This window comes from Peromyscus maniculatus, chromosome 19, assembly GCF_049852395.1.
Source record: "Peromyscus maniculatus bairdii isolate BWxNUB_F1_BW_parent chromosome 19, HU_Pman_BW_mat_3.1, whole genome shotgun sequence".
Classification (NCBI taxonomy): domain Eukaryota; kingdom Metazoa; phylum Chordata; class Mammalia; order Rodentia; family Cricetidae; genus Peromyscus; species Peromyscus maniculatus.
Genome location: NC_134870.1, coordinates 35819548 through 35838876, shown reverse-complemented (window position 1 = coordinate 35838876; position 19329 = coordinate 35819548). Strand labels below are relative to the sequence as shown.

Genomic DNA, 19329 nt, shown 5'->3' with positions numbered 1-19329 from the left:
GGGCTTTGTGGGCTCAATTGCCTCCTGTCCAGTGAAAGTAGGAAGTGAAATTCTTCCTAAGGTTTCTTCTAGGTCTAACATTTTGTCTTTTAAAACATTCTTTAGAGTCAAGTCTGGTGGTACAAACTTGTAATACCAGTTTCTTGGAAGGCTGAGGATCACAAGTTCAAGACCAGCCTGGGCTAAACAGTGATTTCAAGGCAATCCTGTGTAGCCTAATGAGACCCTGTCTGAAAATAAAGAGCAGTGGAAGGTGGTCCGATGGCAAAGCTCAGCAGTAAAGCACTTGTCCAGTATGGCAGAGGCTCTGAGTTCAATTCCCAGGGCTGCCAATACCAAACAAGAGCAACAAATAACGTTGAGACAATGCTGAGGGTCTGAGCATATTTTCCCTCATCCTTAGAATATCAAAGCTGGTGAAACTTGACAAAGGATTAAAAAAAAAAAAAGATGTTTGGTGCCCAAAGCAAAAAGAGTCATCACTGAGTGCCACCCATAATTCAGAAGCCTGGAAGATAAAGAGCTAACAAAAGCATTTAAAATGTTATTTGTTTATGGTAACAGCTCTTTCGGACTCATTTGAGTGAGTGGTAGAACAAAACTGAGCATGCAAATGAGTCATTTCTAAAAGAATACACCCCTTAAGCATTTGGGCTCTCCCTATTGGCTTTTTATTGGATTACCATGCGTTTTCCTTTAGGGAATAGAAAAGGAGGGTTTTGAAAGGAAAAAAAAATATCCTGCAACATCAAAACAAAAACATGGATGGAGAGGCTATGTGGGCAATACATGTAACCAGCTTTGAAATGTGGCTTCTGATTCTAGGTAGTAGCATTAGGGATGTCCTTGAGAGAATAAATAGCCAGGAACTTTACCTCATCGACGAGTTATGACAGCAGGCTTCATGTTTCACGTAAATGGTAACCTTTGCTTAGTGTAACCCTACCTCTTTGTAAGGGAACAGAATTAGACTCCACCAAATGAAGAGCCAAGATCTTGGCAGTCTTACCCTGGAAAGATGAAAAGATACATGGACATAATACGAAAGAACAATGGTGATGCCCTTATATATTGCCTGAATGACGAGGATGCCTGCTTACACTAGCTTCATGGAGAGTGTAAAGGTTCAGGGCTTTGAAAAAAATACAACGTGGTATTTACTTAAGAGTGAAGAGTGGAAGGATCTGAGAAAAGCTCCACTAGGGAAAGGAAGAGGAAGAGAAATAAAGTTAATGAGGTACAATATTTTGTGTTCTAAAACATCAGATGATTGAGAACACTTTGGATTTATACAGTAAAGTTGTTATATTAGTTTAAGTCTTGTTCATTTGATTTGGTGGAGAAGTTTAACATGCTATTCTAATTTATTCTCTATGACTTATTCAGATAATTAACTTGAAGTCCACAAAGCAATACATATAATGATGAATTTTTTTAAAATTATGTCATATATTTTTGTTTTTAAATTATGTGTGTGCTTATTTTCTTTTTTCCCTTTCTTTCTTTTTTTCTTCCCTCTATCTGTATATGTGTGTGTGTGTGTGTGTGTGTGTGTGTGTGTGTGTGTGTGTGTGTGTGTGATTGTGTTACTGTAGATTGAATTCAGCACTTCAAGTATGAAGTGCTCTACCATTGAGCCACACTCTTAGCTCCAGTTGAATATTTTAGTGATGGCTTTAAAAAAAATGTCTGGTGTTTTGAAACATGAGAATCATCAAGGTGCACCCTCCCTTTTTCCTAGTTTAGTGAGACTATTTTCTAGGAACAATGGATTTAGTTGTTTGTTTGTTTGTTTTTTTAATCTCTTGGTTCTTTGCCTTATGGCCTTTACATCTATCTCTGTCTCTTTTCCTCAATCTCTCTCTTTTCAGAAAAAGAAATAATTCAAAATGATCTAACATAGCAATCTAATGCCAAGATTTTGTATATTATTAATCTAAAGCACTGTTTTGTAGATTATTAAAAAGTTTATTGCCACTGGCATAGTGGCACATGCTTTTAGTTCCTGTACTCAGGAGGTAGAGGCAGATGGATCTCTGTGAGTTTGAGGCCAACCTGGTCTACACAGTGAGTCCCAGAACAGCTAAAGCTACATAGTAATATTCTGTCTCAGAAAAAAAAGTTTATTTCCACACACAAGGAGTTTTGCCTTCTCCTTGGTATTTCATTATGTTTCTTTTATTTTCTTTCTTCTCTCTCCAGTGCCATGAAGGTAGGCATTACTGATCATCTATACCTCCTTTGGTGTGAAATGCTTACAGTCCTGCTTCTTATGGTTCCCACCAGAGCTAAGAGGCATTTAATACAGAACCATTTACTCTATGAAGTGATGATAAAAAAAAAAAAACGCTTATTTTCTAAATAGCACACAGAGTTCTATTTGGATATCTCTACAGCTCAATCCTTATTGTTATTATTTTATTATTTTCTTGTTCCTAAGACCCACATTATCCACAGTCTTTTCTCTCATGGTTTCTCCATCAAGAGACATGGTGCCTAGTCATGAGTTATGGATGTTATTGCTTCTTTCCCCCTGATGCTGATACTCTACTGTGTTTGAAAATAATCAAAATCTACTTTAAAATGATACTGTGAGGCTCGTCTGGGACTGTGATGGCTTGTTGGGGATTGTTATTTTAAGCTGTGTTACTTTTGTTTGTTGCACTTGTTGAACTCTGTCAATCTGTCTTACCGTATCTGTCTAGAACATACGATTGTCTAATAAAAAGCTGAGTGGTCAATGGCAAGGCAGGAGAAAGGATAGGCAGGGCTGGCAGGCAGAGACTATAGATAGAAGGAGAAATCTGGGAGGAGAAAGGAAGAAGTAGCCAGAGAATGAGGGGGACTCCAGGGGCCAGCCATCTAGCACAGCAAGCCACAGAGTAAGAGTAAAATTTACAGAAGTAAGAGAATGGGAAAATTCCAGAGACCAAAGATAGATGGGATAATTTAAGGAAAGTTGGCAAGAAACAAGCCAAGCTAATGCTGGGCATTTATAATTAAGTATAAACCTCTGTATGTGATTTATTTGGGAGCTGGGTGGCGGGCCCCCAAAAGAGAAAAACAACCAACAATAGTTTGGCACCCAACATGGGGTGCCAATTGTCCTTTCCTTAAATTGTTGCTGCCTTTTTTTTTTCATTTTTTTAATTTATTTTATTTTATAATACTATTCAGTTCTACATAACAGCCACAGATTCCCTTGTTCTCCCCCTTCCTGTCCCCTGTTGCTGCCTTTTAAGCCACAGCTGTCTGAATCAGTAACTGGAACTCTGTTGCTACCAGCAGTGATTAGGCCTCTGCAAGAGCCACAGCTGAAAGGAATTCTGTTCCCTCAGGCACTGACTTATTCAAAGCTATGAAGGTAACTTAATGAAACCTCTGCCCCTCTAAAGAACTCAAGATTCAAAGGTTAAAGTGGAATTCTGCTCCTCAGAAAGGCTGAATAGCAAGTAGCTCACCTCCTCTCCATGCTCGAGTCCTCCAAAAAAGCCCTCATGCTTCTCCTCACCCCTACTTAAAAACCCTTCTCCACCTGCCTCCTCCCTTCCACTTCCTGTCAGCTAGTTGTTGACTCAGCTTCCTCATTGCAGGTGAATGTTATTTAATCAAACATATCTTTGCATCCCTAAACAAAAGTTTCAGAGCATAAACAAAAGTAACACACCTTAATATAATATTCTACAGCAATGGCTAATCTTGGTTGTCAACTTGTCTACATCTGGAATCAACTAAAACATAAGCAACTGGGCACTCCCAGGTGGGATTCTCTTGATTAGATTATTTGAAACAGGACCAGGCCCTCTAAATGAGGGCAGCAGCTTCCACTGGCAGTTTATATAAAAGGGGATGAAAGAAGGAAGCTGCTCTTTGCCTGCTGGCCCTCACTCTTATTGGCAACTTCATCCATCCTGTTGCTGAGGCATTCCTTCACTGATATTAGAACCTATTCTCTAGGGGTCCTCCAGGCCCTTAGCAGCAGACTGGGAATTCTGAATCAACTGGCCTTGTGGATTCTCAGTCTTTGCAGTGTAAGCCAATCTAATGTTCTTTAATAGATATTCATCTATCTGTTGCTGGAGGGCTTCTCTCCAGGTTCCCCAAGCCCCGCAGTCCCACAATCCACGTATAAAATAATCACTCAGACACTTATATTACTTATAAACTGTATGGCCGTGGCAAGCTTCTTGCTAACTGTTCTTATATCTTAAATTAACCCATTTTTATAAATCTATACCTTGCCACATGGCTGGTGGCTTACCGGCATCTTTACATGCTGCTTGTCCTGGCGGTGGCTGCAGTGTCTCTCCTCAGCCTTCTGCTTCCCAGAATTCTCCTCTCTCCTTGTCCCACCTACTTCCTGCCTGGTCACTGGCCATCAGTGTTTTATTTATATAGAGCAATATCCACAGCATCTATCACTTCTGTTCATTGAGAAAACCCTGATGAATGCAGGGGCTTATGGCTGTTCTCTTGTGTCTTGATGTTTGGAATCCAGAATTTAAAAGTAGTAGGTAGTTAGTCTCGAATCCATGTGTCAAGATTTGAAGTAGGTACTGCATATCAAAAATGATTACTTTACTTACATGTCTGACACTTGGGTTTCTGTCACTGTTTCTTCATCCCACTCTCCACATAGAAGCCCATCTTTCTGGCCTTTCCCTGTGACCTGGACTTCTCACAGCATTGTGCCTATAGGGTAGTTGAATTTCTTACATGGAGGCTTATGGCTCTGAAAGCAAATATTCCAACAGCCATTTGTTTCTTTAAAGAAAACCTTTCCTCACTTTGTGGTGTTTATGATTTCTTGGACCCAGAATTATAGCAACATATAAACTAAATTTGAAAAGACCTAATTTATAGGATTCTTCCACATAAAAGCTCAGACTTTAGGACTTGGATCTAAGAGAATTTCTTCTGAATAGAATGGTAAGCCATTTCTCACTTTGTTTTATTAGGAAACTTTCAGCTATAGCTAAGGGTAGGACTGAGGACATCACCCCTGCTGCTGCCCCCCTCCTCCTCTGTTTTAGCCACTTCTCTCTGATAAAACAAGATGCAAAGCAACTTATGGAAAAAAGTTGTTTATGGTTGTGGCGGCGGGGGGGGGGGGGGGGGGGGGGTAGTCCACAATGGTGGGGGAGGCATGGCTGCAGGCGGCTATAATCGAAAGCGGAATGATCACATTCTCAACAGCAAAGATGAAGCAGGAACACAGAACACTGGAAATAGGGTAAGGGTATGAACTCTTAAGGTCCATCCCCATGGATATACTTCCTCCAGGAAGGTGCAACCCCCTCCCTGAACAATCCCACCACTGGGAACGGGATGTTCAAATGAGAAATTAAATGGAGTCACCATAGAACAGGAGAGACAATACCCCAACTAGACATCCCATGCCACCAACTACAACCTCTTACACAGCCCTAGCACTCATGATGGTAACATGACACCATAACACGACTCTGTAGTCTTAGTTGTTCCTGTGAACACAGTATTCATCTTGACAATACCTACAAACACTGGTGTGTGTGTGTGTGTGTGTGTGTGTGTGTGTGTGTGTGTGTGTGTGTCTGTGTCTCTGTGTACAGGACTAGGTGACTGGAATGGGATACATTTTGTTGAGTCATTATCCAAAGTGGCCCTCACAAACATCACAGGGTTTTGATTATCCTCTACAACTAACTTGAGGATGGACATATTGCTGAAGTCCCTACTTATTTATGCTATGAAACATGGAGAAATTGAGCCTGTGACCAGCTTAAAGCTTTATCCTTACTAATTAGCATTCTCTGTGCTAGAGTCTACTTGGCATGCTATGGAAGGAGAAATTTAATATCATTCAAACTACAACAGTGACCTGTCTGCAAGATATACAGGCGCAACAGTGGCACAAATATGGAAATAACCAACTATTTTTTAAAAATTGGCTTTAAGATCCACTCCATGAGATGGAACTCATACTTGACACCACAAAAGTGAAAACTTACTGCTATTATTCTACCAAAGGAACATAGCAATGAAATGACTTATCACTCAGCCCTCACCAGAGAAGCTTCCTATTGCTGCTGATGCTAATAGCAGAGAGACCCACAACTGGACAATGTGCAGAGAGTGAGAAATTTTGGAGTGCTCAGTCTTAAATGGGATGTTTCATCAACACCCCGCCCCCATCAAGGCTCAGGGATCTATGCAGAAGAGAAGGCAGAAAGATTGTAGGAGCCAGAGGTGGTGGGTAAGTCCACAGAAACAGTATCTTTCAGACACAACAGGACAGATGTACATATGAACTCACAGAAACTGTGATAGCGCACAAAACCTGCATAAATTCAAACCAGGAAACATCCCCATGTGGAGAAGGAAAAATAGACACAAAGTTCCACCCCTAAACAAAAAGCTATTCAAGAGTGATACCTGCTGAGAAAGGAAGATCAGTTTTCTTTAGTGTAGTAACAATGGATATATCAATGACACTCCAGGACAAACCCCATGTCCAAGAGTAGTTGGCCAACACAGAATGAATTTCATGTTATTTAGTGTGCTTTTAAAATTTGTTTTAGTATTTTTTGTCTTTTTGTTGTTGTTGAGGGAGGAAGGGAGAGAGTGAGCGAGCATGAAGTTGGTGGCGTAGGGAGATGTGGGAGAATTAGGAGTAACTGGGGGAGGGGGAAGAACATACTCAACACATATGTATGAAAAAAATTAAATAATAAAAAGTTTTTAAAAAATCCACCTCTTAAAAGGAGAAGTAAGATCCCTTTTAATGTCTTTACATCCTACAGAAGACACTTTATATTTAACCCTAAAACGTCTATGTCCTGTGATTCATATTATATTTATATTATAAGTAAAAGAGAATGACTTTTTAAAAGAAATGCTACTGATTTTAGTATGTAAGTTTTCATATTATAAAGTCATGTCCAGTTTTTAAGAGGCTGTTCCATTTGTTTGCCCTAAGAACACACACACACACACACACACACACACACACACACACACACTCACACACAGAGTATTTGCAGGTATTGCCAAGATGAATACTTTGTGCACAGGGACAGCTAAGACCACATAGTCTCGTTGGGGTGTCGTGTTACTGTCAGGAATGCCAGAGCTATGTAACTAGAGGACTACGGAGGAGGAGAAGCCATGCATTAAACAGGCTTTGCAAATTAAAGAGAAAAGACCATGCCCAATGTTCACTTTCAAGTTTGATTTTTAATAGCTGTAAAAGCTGACCATTCTGGCACATTCTGGCATGGCTCTATGTACATAACCATCTAGGCACATGCTCTATATACATCTTATATACATAATGTCATTCACCGCAGAGGTATGGCTATTATTCTCATTTAACAAATAAATAAACAAGCTTAGAGAGGTTAAAATATGATTGTGAGTGGCAAAGACATCAATGAAATCATCACCATCTGCCTTTAGAGCAGTAAGCTCTTACCATCTGCTCTCTGTGAGAACTTCTTGTAGCACATCTTTCCTATATACTCCATATGGGTGGGAAAACAGGCCTAGGCCTGGACAAGAAGCCCAAAGTTCTTAATTACCTTTGAATTTAGAAGCAATGTCATAAGTATCCACACAGTTATGCCTACCAATAGTCTTCACATACATAAGATCAGATCAGAAACTTACCTCTGACTGTGTTATCTGTTTGTTGCATAGATGTGTTATGAAATCAGTGTGGTATTGAGATGAACTGAAGTGTTGGTGTGTAAAAAGCTGTTTGTCAAATACAGTGGAGACAGATGGTGAGATTGTTGATTCCAGGTTTTGGATGTGAAACAGCTGCGGGCCAAAGCCTCGAAGAACCACACACAAGGCCTAGCAAAGGCAACACTGTGTGATAAAGAGATAAAGATGTTTACGCAAGCCAGCGAGTCAGTTATGCCTGGATCCAGCCCTGATGCTACAGAATATGAGGATAGCTGACCATGTTCTCCGGAAAGAGCTGAGGCATAGTGCCAAGAGAGGAGGAGCTGGCTGACAGGGTATGAGGCACTGGAGCCCTCCCTAACTTTCTCCGATTAGCATAGTTCAGCGTAGTTCAGTGCCACATCTGCAGTGTTGAACGGTGTGAGAGGCTGAGGGGCTGAGGTATAGAGTAGGGTAGAGAAATGGGACAATGACGTGCTTGTAGGTCGCTTGTGGGTCAAGGAACATCTTGCAATGCCAGGAAATCAGGGCAGAAGACTTGTGGCAAAGGATACCCACGCAGACAGAAGAGTCTGGGAAGGCACCCAGACTCTTCTGATGGGGAAGTAAATAATACAGTCAAAAGCATTGTTTGATAGTGTCACGTTAGGCCTCAACATTTAAGGTCTATACGAACATGAAAATCTTGTTAAAATGCAGATTCTAAGTACAACTGGGGGTGGATCCTGAGGTTTTTAACCATTTCTCAAAACTGGAGGTGAAAGTTGCTCTGCCTGTCTGTAGACCACCCTTTGAAAACTAGCATGAGCAAAGTCTTAAATTTGGGAAAAATGTGAAGTATGAAGCTAGATGTGGTGGCACAGGTATATTAACTCAGACCTTGGGAGGTTGAGGCTGGATGACTGTAGGTTCAAGGATAGCCTGAGATACATGGTGAGTTTGGGGTACTGGGGTGTGTGTGTGTGTGTGTGTGTGTGTGTGTGTGTGTGTATGTGTATGTTTCTGACAATATTTATTGAATCTTCAGAGCTACAGAAAACACATGGTGACAAGTGGTTTAACAGGAAGGGTTGGTTAGGATAAACTCTCAAAGAGTCTTGAGAGGGTAAGGATTTAAGTGACATCTCAGATTAAGAATTGCCAATTTCTGTATCAGGTAGAGTGTCTGAGAGCATCTGTACTTAAGTGATATTTATTTCTTATCATGCATAGGACAGATGGGTTAAAAGTTTGAGATTAGGTACCAAGTGAGTGTCTGCCTAGGCTACAGAGTGAGGTCAATGCTAGTCTAGGCAAGTGAATAAGTAGTAAGATGGCTCAGCGAATGAGGGCCCTTGTTGCCAAGCCTGAGCTCAGTCCACAGAGGCCACAGGTTGCCTTCTGAACCCCACATGCGCGAAGACACATGCAAACAACCAGTAAATGAATGTGAAAATTGAGTATATACCTAAATATTTACTGTATATGATATTACTAATTACTAATACAGTATATAAAGATACTGTATTACTAATTACTACATACTTTACATGCTGTATTGCTAATTACAATATCATGGCTGTGCCATATTAAAGGAAGAGTCTAACTCTTGGAGTCTTATAAACCAACAGGAAACTGCCCTGCCCTACCCACTTCTCACTTGTCCTTGTGGACAGAAGGCCATCCTCACAATTGAACAGCACATTAAAAGCTGTATGGGAAAGGAGTGCACAAGTTCTTGTCTTCAAGGATTTTTTACTGGGGGGCTTGAGAGATGGCTCAGCAGTTAGGAGCACTGACTGCTCTTCCAGAGGACTTGGGTTCAATTCCGAACACCATGTGGGAGCTCACAGCTGCCTGTAACACCAAGATCTGACACTCTCACACAGACATACATGCAGGCAAAACACCAATGCAATGAAATAAAAATAAATAAATTATTATTATACATTTTTTAACCAGGGCTTTACAAGGGAGGCAGTTACTTTTTTGACCCCCTACTGACCCGGAAAAGTACTCAAAATCGTGAACAGATGTTATCAACCTTTATCTACATGTTGCTTCTAGCATTTATTATGGGTATTTCTTCTTTCCAAGACCTAACTCTCTCTCTCTCTTTCACTATTCTGGTTCAGAGTGTGGAAGGATCATGAGGGAGAAAGAGGGGGCATAGTTTAAGTTAAAGCTATGAATTCGACCCGGCTTCTAAAAGCTGATTACATAGGAAGTCCAAAGCATAGTAATATTGGTTATATGGCTTTCTTAAAGGCAGATTAAATTTAAACAAGCTGAGTACACAGTAGAAAAATAGATTGAGTACACAGTTGTAAATGGTCTCAAAGCATATTATTAATGTAGTTGTAAGGATGAGCAAACTTTTAGTTTCTGAAGGCAATTTTGTAAGAGACAGAAAAGTCATCCCCACACTGTATTCTATATCAAAACCTTGGAAATAAATTACTGGAGACATTTCAGAAAATTAAACTCTAACAAAATACAATCAATATAAAAAGCACTCTGCAATGAATAAAGATGTTTTTATGGACTTGGGCATTATACACACAATGACAAATTTTCCAGAGAACTGGAATCAACTTCTTAGTGTTGAAAGAACTTTAAAAAATAAAAGTTGTCAGAGATGAAGGGCAAAAACTCTAGAAATTCAGAGTCTAGAAAGTATAAAGTGAAAGTAAAGTTGACCCTTTCTAATCGCCAATTTCTTGCATATATTTCCAGAAAATATGTCTGCACAAGTAGTTATGTATATAAAATTATTTTTTCTGTAAAAAGAGCATATGTATATATCTCTAGTTATCTGTGCTTCAGCGTTTCCATTTTATGTAACATTTCATATATGATCATTTGAAAATAGCACATGAAGATATGAGCAAGTCTAAATTGCACAGGATGTTTATATGATTTTTAATAGTTGGCTTAATCAGTCCCCCATTGAAATATATATGGGTTTTTAGAAACAAACCTAAGTAGGAAGCTTTGATATGCTTTTGAATGATTTATTGTTATTTGTAGTAGTGGATATAACAGGAAAATGAACACATTTTCCATTTCAATAGTTATGGCCAAAAAAATTGCCCTTTCCTCAATTGCTACCTTCTCAGCATCTACTTGACTGTAAGTTCTTTATAATCTATGCAATACATTCTCTTATTGTTTGATTAGAGTGCATGCTTTTTCCTCATAGAGAAGGCTGTTCATCTCTTCTGTAGTTATTGTCACTTATGCTTCCCCTTCATTTACCACACTCAACATGGAACATTAACAATGTATCTTTACAATGTAACATTAACATGATTTTATAGAGTACAATAAATTGGGTATTTAACAAATCAAATTTTGAGATTAAATTCTCCTTTTCTCCCTTTAAAAAGATAATATGTTGTCATATCTTATATCTAACACCAAGATGATGACATTTGATCTTTCTTGTTTGAAATTAAAGAACAGTTGCATTTTATCCATACTCCAATCTATTTTGCTTTCATGCAATTTTGGAAAATTCCTGAAGCAGAAAACACCTCCCCAACAGGGTAGAATTGTGTAGTTGACTTTACTCTCTCCCAATTCTGTTAAAACGTTACTTTCCCCCAACTTTGGTGAGAATAACTTTGGAAATAAATTTGTGCCCATGACTATAATTCTGTGCATATGTGTTGAGGGCCCATACATCTCTTGGTGATATAATCAGTTTCTAAACAGTATCTATTTAGGAAGTCCTAGAAAAAAACAACAACAATAATGCTGGTATTGGGTTTGACAGTTGTGGCCCAGGACATCAGTGGGACATGGAACAGAATTCTTGCTGAGGAATATGATCCTCACTTGATTCTAATTTTGTCTTTGTGCTACAGCTCTAAAATGTGCGGACAGCTGGTGTTGGATAAATCTGTCCTTACAAGCTGCATGAGGTTGACATAAAATTAAATATCTGAGGTTAAATCCAAATGCAAAGATAGGGAAACAGTTGAGTCGTCTGTTGCTATTTCACCTTCTGCATCTTGGTGGATACTATCCACCATGAAGTCCTAGAAAACAACCTGAGGCTTAGTACTAGCAGGGCATGGGCCTGATCTTGTTAAAGCTCAATACTTCAGAAAAGGAAGAATAGATTCTGGCTTTTCACCCCATCCTCCACCCTGCTGGTAAAACGATAGGTCGATAGGTCGTACATACCTGATTTGGTAGCAACCTTTCCTTTGTCTTTCTCCCTTGAATAGGAGATTGCTACCAACAGTGAGGCCCACACTTCCACCTGGGTTGGCATAACAAGACCCTGTGACCTCTGAGAGTTTGCAGATGGGGGAACCCCAACCCCCTTCTAGACTTTTCTCAGGTGACTAAATACCTTGCTGGTTGTTAAGGAATAAATCTGGGTAGTGAGGTCACAGAATAGTCAGGCTGCTGGCACTTCTTCAGATGACTGGATTACCAAAGTAGAAAAGCACTAAAAATAAATCAAAGCACAGGTTCTCCTGCCAAGGGTAGAGTGCTGAGATAGCTAGTCTGCTGGGAAGGCTGTTGACATCATCGGGTCTCCTAAGGCACTATGCAAACTGGAGCCTGGATGAGAGACAGATTTGGTTATCATCTAATTGTTAGTAAATTCCTTAGTTCTTGTCCTGATGACCTATTGTTACCCCTTGCCTGATTCACTTAGTTTTCCCTCTTTCTCTAATTAAATTCGTCCAGCTGACCTTCATAGAACAGGCCTTTTTTAGTGTTTGATTTTAGTGTGTGTGTGTGTGTGTGTGTGTGTGTGTGTGTGTATACATGCAAGTTTGTGCATCTGTGTGGTGGTCAGAGATCAACTCTCACTGTTGTTGCTCAGGAATCATCTACTCTGACTTTTGAGACAGGGTTTCTCATCACTAGGACCTAGGGCTTGCTTATTATACCAGGCTGAACCAGTGATCCCAAGGATTCACTTGAGTCTGCCTCCCCAGCTCTGGAATTACAAGTGCATGGCTTTTTTACATGGGTCTGGAATTGAACTCAGTTATTCATGCTAATGTGGCAAGCACTGTAACAACTAAACTATTCCCCAGCTCCTGATTTCATTTTATTTTAATTTTGAGACAGAGATCAGGCTGGCCACAAACTTAGAGACCCTACTGCCTCTGCTTCATGAGCTTGTTCAGCACCCCGGCTTGACAGATTTTATTTTTAGTTGACAAATAATTGCATATGACAGCAGGTGTGGTGGCACATACTTATAATCTTAGCACTTGGGAAATGGAGGCAGGATGATTGTGGGTTCAAGGCCATACTCAGCTATGTAGGTTGAAAAATATAGAGCCTCACTTTATGATCAGAACATTGGAGACTCAGTGTAGTGAACATGAGGTAGCTTATTTTACAACCTTGCACAACTGGATCTCAGCCTAGAAAGAAAGGCACCCTAACTGAGCACAGAGAACAATTTTCAGAGTCCGAATGCAATCCTCTTCCTTCCTCTTTGTCTCAGGAATCAGGAGGTGCCATATTACAGGTCATATAGGTCTTATTTTCCTCTCTGCCACGTAGGCTGCATATGTTTATTTGTTTTACATCCTGTTTATTTTAAAACTTCCCAGGTTCATGGCCTTGTCACATCTGCAGGTTGTCAGGCAAGTTCAGCTGTGGGTAATTTTCTCCTCTAAGTTCGAGTTTGTGTGGGTAGAACAGAGTTCAGGTTGGGGGAGCTAGCTTAGTTGGCTCCTAGTGCTTTCTCGTCATCTTTACCTGGACCCATGCCACTTCGGTTCATAGTCCTCTGCCTTGATTGCTGTGGGCCCAAGATGATGAGGCAGAATACCATGGCAGCAGACAGTGGTGGAGAAGAGCTGCTCACCATGGAGGGTCTGGGGACAAGATACACCCTCCAGAGACACTGCTCTACCTCCTACTAGTCCATTCAGTTATGAATTGATCAGTGGATTCGTCCATCATGAAGTTAGCACCACCAAGACCCCATCACTTTTCAGTTGCTAACAAGGGATTAGGTCTTCAACTGTATTCAAATGGCAATCCACTGCCAGATGTGCATTCGAAAGAAAACAGGTTGAATACATTTCACAAAGTTCCTGTCATCCCAAACAAGCTGGATTTTTCTGTGAGAAGCTGAAGCTTCTACTCCCTGTAGTTTCCAGGATTAGATAGCAAACTTTGAACAAGGACGTAACTGCATCCAGCATTCAGCAGCTGGAGAGTGTGATGGCAGACTAGATAAAAGGAAAAATCCTAGCTTCTCTTTCTGTAAACTAGGCATAGTAGAACAGGTGTAAACATTTCAACAACCCTCTGCCTCGGTTGGCATTTTTAAATGTCTTATATAGACCACTTTTGCTTCATAACGTCAAACTATTTTTCTTTCTAGTTTCAGTCGATTGTTTATGCCCCCTCCCCTAATAACAAATGCTAGCAAGGATACAGAAAAAAGAGAACCCTTGTATCCTGTTGATAGGAAGGAAGAAAGGATGGGTATTCCTCAAACACTAACAATAGAACTACCATATAATAATATATCTGAAAGAAATAAATTCATCAGGTAGAAGGAATATCTATATACCCATGTTTACTTCATCTCTAGTCACATTAGCTAAGATATTAAATCAGCCTGGGTACATGTGGAAATATGAATGGATAACACACACACACACACACACACACACACACACACACACACACACACACATTTTATTCAACCATAAAGAAGAATGAAATAAAGCCACTTGTGATGGCTGTTCTTAGTTGTCAACTTGACTATATCTGGAATGAACTACAGTATAGAAATGGAGGGCACACTTGTGATCTGGATCTTGAGGCAGGAAGACAAAATGCCTTTGATCCCGATCTTGAGGCTGAAAGACAGAGGCTTTTGCTCCTGATCTTGAGGTGAATGACACACCTTTAAGGCCACACCTTCTACTGGAGCCTATATAAGGACAGTGGAAGAAGAGGGGTTCATTCTTTGCCTGCTTGTTCTTGCCTTGTCAGCACATCCATCCCTTCACTGCATTGGAGCCTACTTCTTCAGGATTCCAGCACATACAGAAGACCAGCTGAGACGCCCAGCCTTGTGGGACTGAGCAACCCCTTTGTGGACTTTCCATTCACAAATTCACAGCTAGCCATTGTTGGACTGCAGCCTGTAAGTCATTTCAATAAATTCCCATATATATATATATATATATATATATATATATATATGTATATATATATATATAAATATCTATATACATAAAATAAAATAAATAAATCTTGACTCTTTTGCCTGTTTATGGAACTCTTTTCTTCCTACTGGGTCACCTTGTCCAGCCTTGATGTGATGATAAGTTCCTGGTCTTATTGTACCATATTATGCTGTATTTGGTTGATGTCCCTGGGAGGCCTGCTCTTTTCTGAGGGAGATGGAGGTGGTTGGACTCAGGGGAGAGACTTCGGGGGAGGGTAGGGAGAGGAAATATATGAGAGAATGTAATATATGAAATAATTAAAAAAAAAAAAAACTTCAAGTAGAGCTGGGCCTGGTAGCATATACCTTTAATCCCATCACTCAGGGGGCAGAGGCAGGCAGGTCTCTGCAGGATCTACATCAGTGGTGTTGTGGGAATCCATTCCATTCAACCAATGGCTTTGGGGTATCTGATTCTATGGGTATGGTCTTGTCTGAGCATGTGATCGCTTGAGAGGAGGGAGAGGCCTGGTGGTGGTGGTGGTGGTGGTGGTGGTGGTGGTGGTGGTGGTGGTGGTGTACACCTTTTATCCCAGAACTCAGGAGGCAGAGGTAAGTGAATCTCTGTGAGTTCAAGGCCAGCCTGGTCTACAGAGTGAGGTCTAGGAAAGGCTCTAAAAGAGAGTTTCTCCATAGAGAAACCCTGTCTTCAAAAACCAATCCCCCCCAAAAAAACCCCAAAAAACCAAAACAAGCCAACCAACTAACAACCAACTAGCCAACCAACCAAACAAACAAAAAACTAAAACAAAAGAGGAGGGAGAGAAGGGTCGCCCTCTCTCTTGGGGTGAGGACACTTGGCCAGGCAGTGGAAAGCAGCTTGTAGTTGGTCCTCGTTGGCCCTGAGGAGAACTGAAGCTGGGTCAGCAACGGATCCACAGCACCTCTACCTTGCTTTGTATTAGTGAGTCTGTTTTCCATTGCATCCCTTAATATATCTTTGTGGCTGTCTTATCATGGTGATTCCTAATCTTCCTAATGCTACAACCATTTAATACAGTTACATTGTGTTGATCCCAATCATAAAATTATTTCATTGCCATTTCATAACTGTAATTTTGCTACTGTTATGAATCATAATATCTGATCTGCAGGATATATGGTATGTGACCCCTGTGAAAGGGTTGTTTGACCCCAAAAAAGGTCGAGACACAGAGGTTGAGAATAGCTAGTCCACATCGTGGGTTCCAGGACAGCCAGAGCTACACAGAGAGGCCCTGCCTCAAAAAACAAAACAAAACAAAAATGTTCAAGTAGGAGAATAACAATTAGGGAAGAGAGAGAAGGGGGCAGGAAGCGGTGGGATGAGAGCAAGAAAAGGAGGGGAAGAGTGGATATGATCGTGTGTGGATGGAAATGCCACAGTGAAACCTTTTAATTAAGACAATTGTTATGCACTACTTACAACTTTAAAAAGAACGAAACTGGTTTTTTTTTTTTGGTCATGACAGAAGCTGGGAGGATTTGGTGTTACGCCATTTTCAATGGTAACACACAAAAAGACAAACCTTCCTGGAATGATTTGAGAACACAGTAGCTCCCTCCCCAAAGGATGTCATGTCCTAGCCCAAGGACAGTGGTTTATGCAACTGGTGATCACGAGGTTGACAGCATACAGAGATCTGCTACCTGCCGGAATGTGTGACTCAGCATCTGGAAGCAGCTTCTCCACAGGCTGTCCACTCTCAAGGAGAGCTTCAGGTCACCCGTGCTGCCTTCAGGCTCTTTTGCTCCTTTTAAAACCCTAGTCCAGGCCTCCAACAGACATTGCTTCTCTTGTCACAGTCGCCTAAGTGGTGAGCTTACAGGCTTGAGCCACTACACCCTGCTTCCAGGAAACTTTAAAAAACAAACAAATGCTACCCCAAAGTCAGAGAATAGAAGCCTTTTGCCATGGTGTGAGTTATTGTGAAACTTGGAAGAACAGCGAGACATTCCCGAGTGCCTTGAATACTGGGCATTGATGTGAAAAACTTGTGGGCCATCCAACCGTGCTTTTCTCATGCCTTTGCCTTTCACTGCCTTTGAATGACCTAACCTTGAGGTGGTGGTGAGACTATTTCCTTATCAGTAGGAATGACAGATGGGTGTTGTCTTGAGTATAACTGAGCTCCAACTGTACACACAAGAAACTTGTTTGGTGTCTATTAAATCGATGTCAGCATTTCTAGTTGCCTCTTAGCCAGTTTTTAACATCACAGTCCTTTATCGTGACCCGGAGGAACTGAAGTAGAATTTGAGATTCACCAGGAGTAGGGGACTGTAGGTCATACTGCTCAAGATCCCTCTACTGGGCTTCTCTGAGGCTTTAGTTCCAGGATAGCTCAGGGTTCAAAGCTGGGACAGAGAAGCAAGGATAAACCTACTGAGTAGTTCTCATCGCTTTCACCAGATGTGCTCAGGGGGCAGAAAGTCTCACTGCCAGACAGGGGCTGTTTGCGCAATGTCCTTGACTGTGCTGAAGTGAGGAACCCAAGCATTGTGCCCCTGCATTCACTGGGCAGGCAGAGGCATATCCCCAGGAGAGTAAGCAAACTTCTGTGGGAACAGGGTTCACACAGCAGCAGCATAATGTAGGAAAGTCTATTGTATGTCGGTTACAGTCCTTCTGTTAATTAAATGAGTTAAATACAACTTTTGACATGGCTTTATTTACATTTGTATGTATGGTAGTCATACTTTAACTTCAAAAATTATCCTTTAGCAGAAAGAAATCAAGATTTTTTTTTACATTTTCTTTTTTTTTAATTTAGATTCTTTTTATTCATTTTACATATCAACCACAAATCCCCCTCTCATCCCTCCTTTCGCTTCCCCCCAGCATTCCCCTACCCCCATCCCCTCCTCCAAAAGGGTAAGGCCTCTCATGGGGAATCAGCAAAGCCTGGTAGATTCAGTTGAGGCAGGGCCAAGGCCCTCCCCCCTGCATCAAGGGGGAGCAAGGTGTCCAACCATATGTAATTGGCTCCAGAAAGCCAGCTCATGCACCAGGGACAGATCCTGATCCCACTGCTAGGGGCCTCACAAACAGACCAAGCTACACAACTGTCTCCCATATGCAGAGGGCCTAGTCCAGTCCCATGCAGGTTCCACAGCTGTCGGTCTAAAGTTCGGGAATTCCTATGAGCTTGGTTCCGTTGTCTCTGTAGAATTCCCTATTGTGATCTTGACCCCCTTTGCTCATATAATCCCTCTTTCCTCTCTTTAACTGGACTCCTGGAGCTTGTTCTGGTGCTTGGCTGTGGATCTCTGCATCTGCTTCCATCAGTTACTGGATGAAGTCTCTATAATGACAGTTAGGGTATTCACCAATCTGATTACTGGGGTAGGCCAGTTCAGACACCTTCTTCACTATTGCTAGTAGTCTACTCTGGGGTCATCCTTGTAGATTCCTGGGATTTTTTCCTAGCACAAGGTTTCTCCCTTGCCCCATAATGTCTCCCTTTATCAAGATATCTCTTTCATTGCTCTCTCACTCTGTCCCTCCCCCAGCCTGATCATCCCATTTCCCTCATGTTCTCATCTCTCATCCCTTCCCCTTTATTGTTCCTCTTTGTCCCTACTTTACTCATAGAGATATCATCTGTTTCCTCTTCCCCAGGCAATCCATGCATCCCTCGGAGGGTCGTCCTTATTTCCTAGCTTCTCTGGAGCTGTGGGTTGTAGTCTGATTATCTACTACATCTAGTATCCACTTATGAGTGAATACAAACCATGTTTGTCTTTCAGAGTCTGGGTTACCTCACTCAGGATGATATTTTCTAGTTCCATCCATTTGCCTGCAAATTTCATGATGTCTTTTTTTTTTTTTTACAGCTGAGTAATACTCCATTGTGTATATGTACCACATTTTCTTTATCCATTTTCCAGTTGAGGGATATCTAGGTTGTTTCCAGGTTCTGGCTATTATGAATAAAGCTGCTGTGAACATAGTTGAGCAGGTGTCCTTGTGGCATGATTGAGCATTCCTTGGGTATATGCCCAGGAGTGATATCATTGGGTCTTGAAGTAGATTGATTCCCAATTTTCTGAGAAGTCACCATACTGATTTCCAAAGTGACTTTAAAAGTTTGCACTCCCACCAACAGTGGAGGAGTGTTCCCCTTGTTCCCCATCCTCTCCAACATAAGCTGTCATCAGTTTTTTTTATCTTAGCTATGCTGACAGGTGTAAGATGGTATCTCAAAGCCATTTTGATTTGCGTTTCCTCGATTATTAAGGATGTTGAGCAGTTCCTTAAATGTCTTTGGGCCATTTGAGATTCTTCTTTTAAGAATTCTTAGTTTAGATCTGTAGCCTATTTTTTTTTTAAATTGGATTGTATTAGTATTTTGGTGTCTAGTTTCTTGAGCTCTTTATATATTTTGGAGATCAGCCTTCTGTCAGATGTGGGGTTGGTGAAGATCTTTTCCCATTTTGTAGGTTGTCATTTTGTCTTATTTACTGTGTCC

At 41.0% G+C, this 19329-nt stretch overlaps 1 protein-coding gene across 2 annotated transcripts in view; it reads right to left on the bottom strand.

Moving 5' to 3' along the window:
- The window catches only part of Myot (myotilin), a 43949-nt gene extending 31913 nt beyond the window's left edge, over window positions 1-12036 (bottom strand). Inside the window, exons 1-2 of one of the 2 annotated variants that reach the window (XM_076555202.1) lie at window positions 11839-12036; window positions 876-1010 (exon numbers count right to left, since the gene is read on the bottom strand). The gene's annotated coding sequence lies outside the window, so the exon portion shown is untranslated. The remainder of the gene's footprint in view (window positions 1-875; window positions 1011-11838) is intronic. The other variant, XM_042264032.2, reaches the window with a different exon arrangement.
- Between the last annotated feature and the right edge of the window lie 7293 nt (window positions 12037-19329).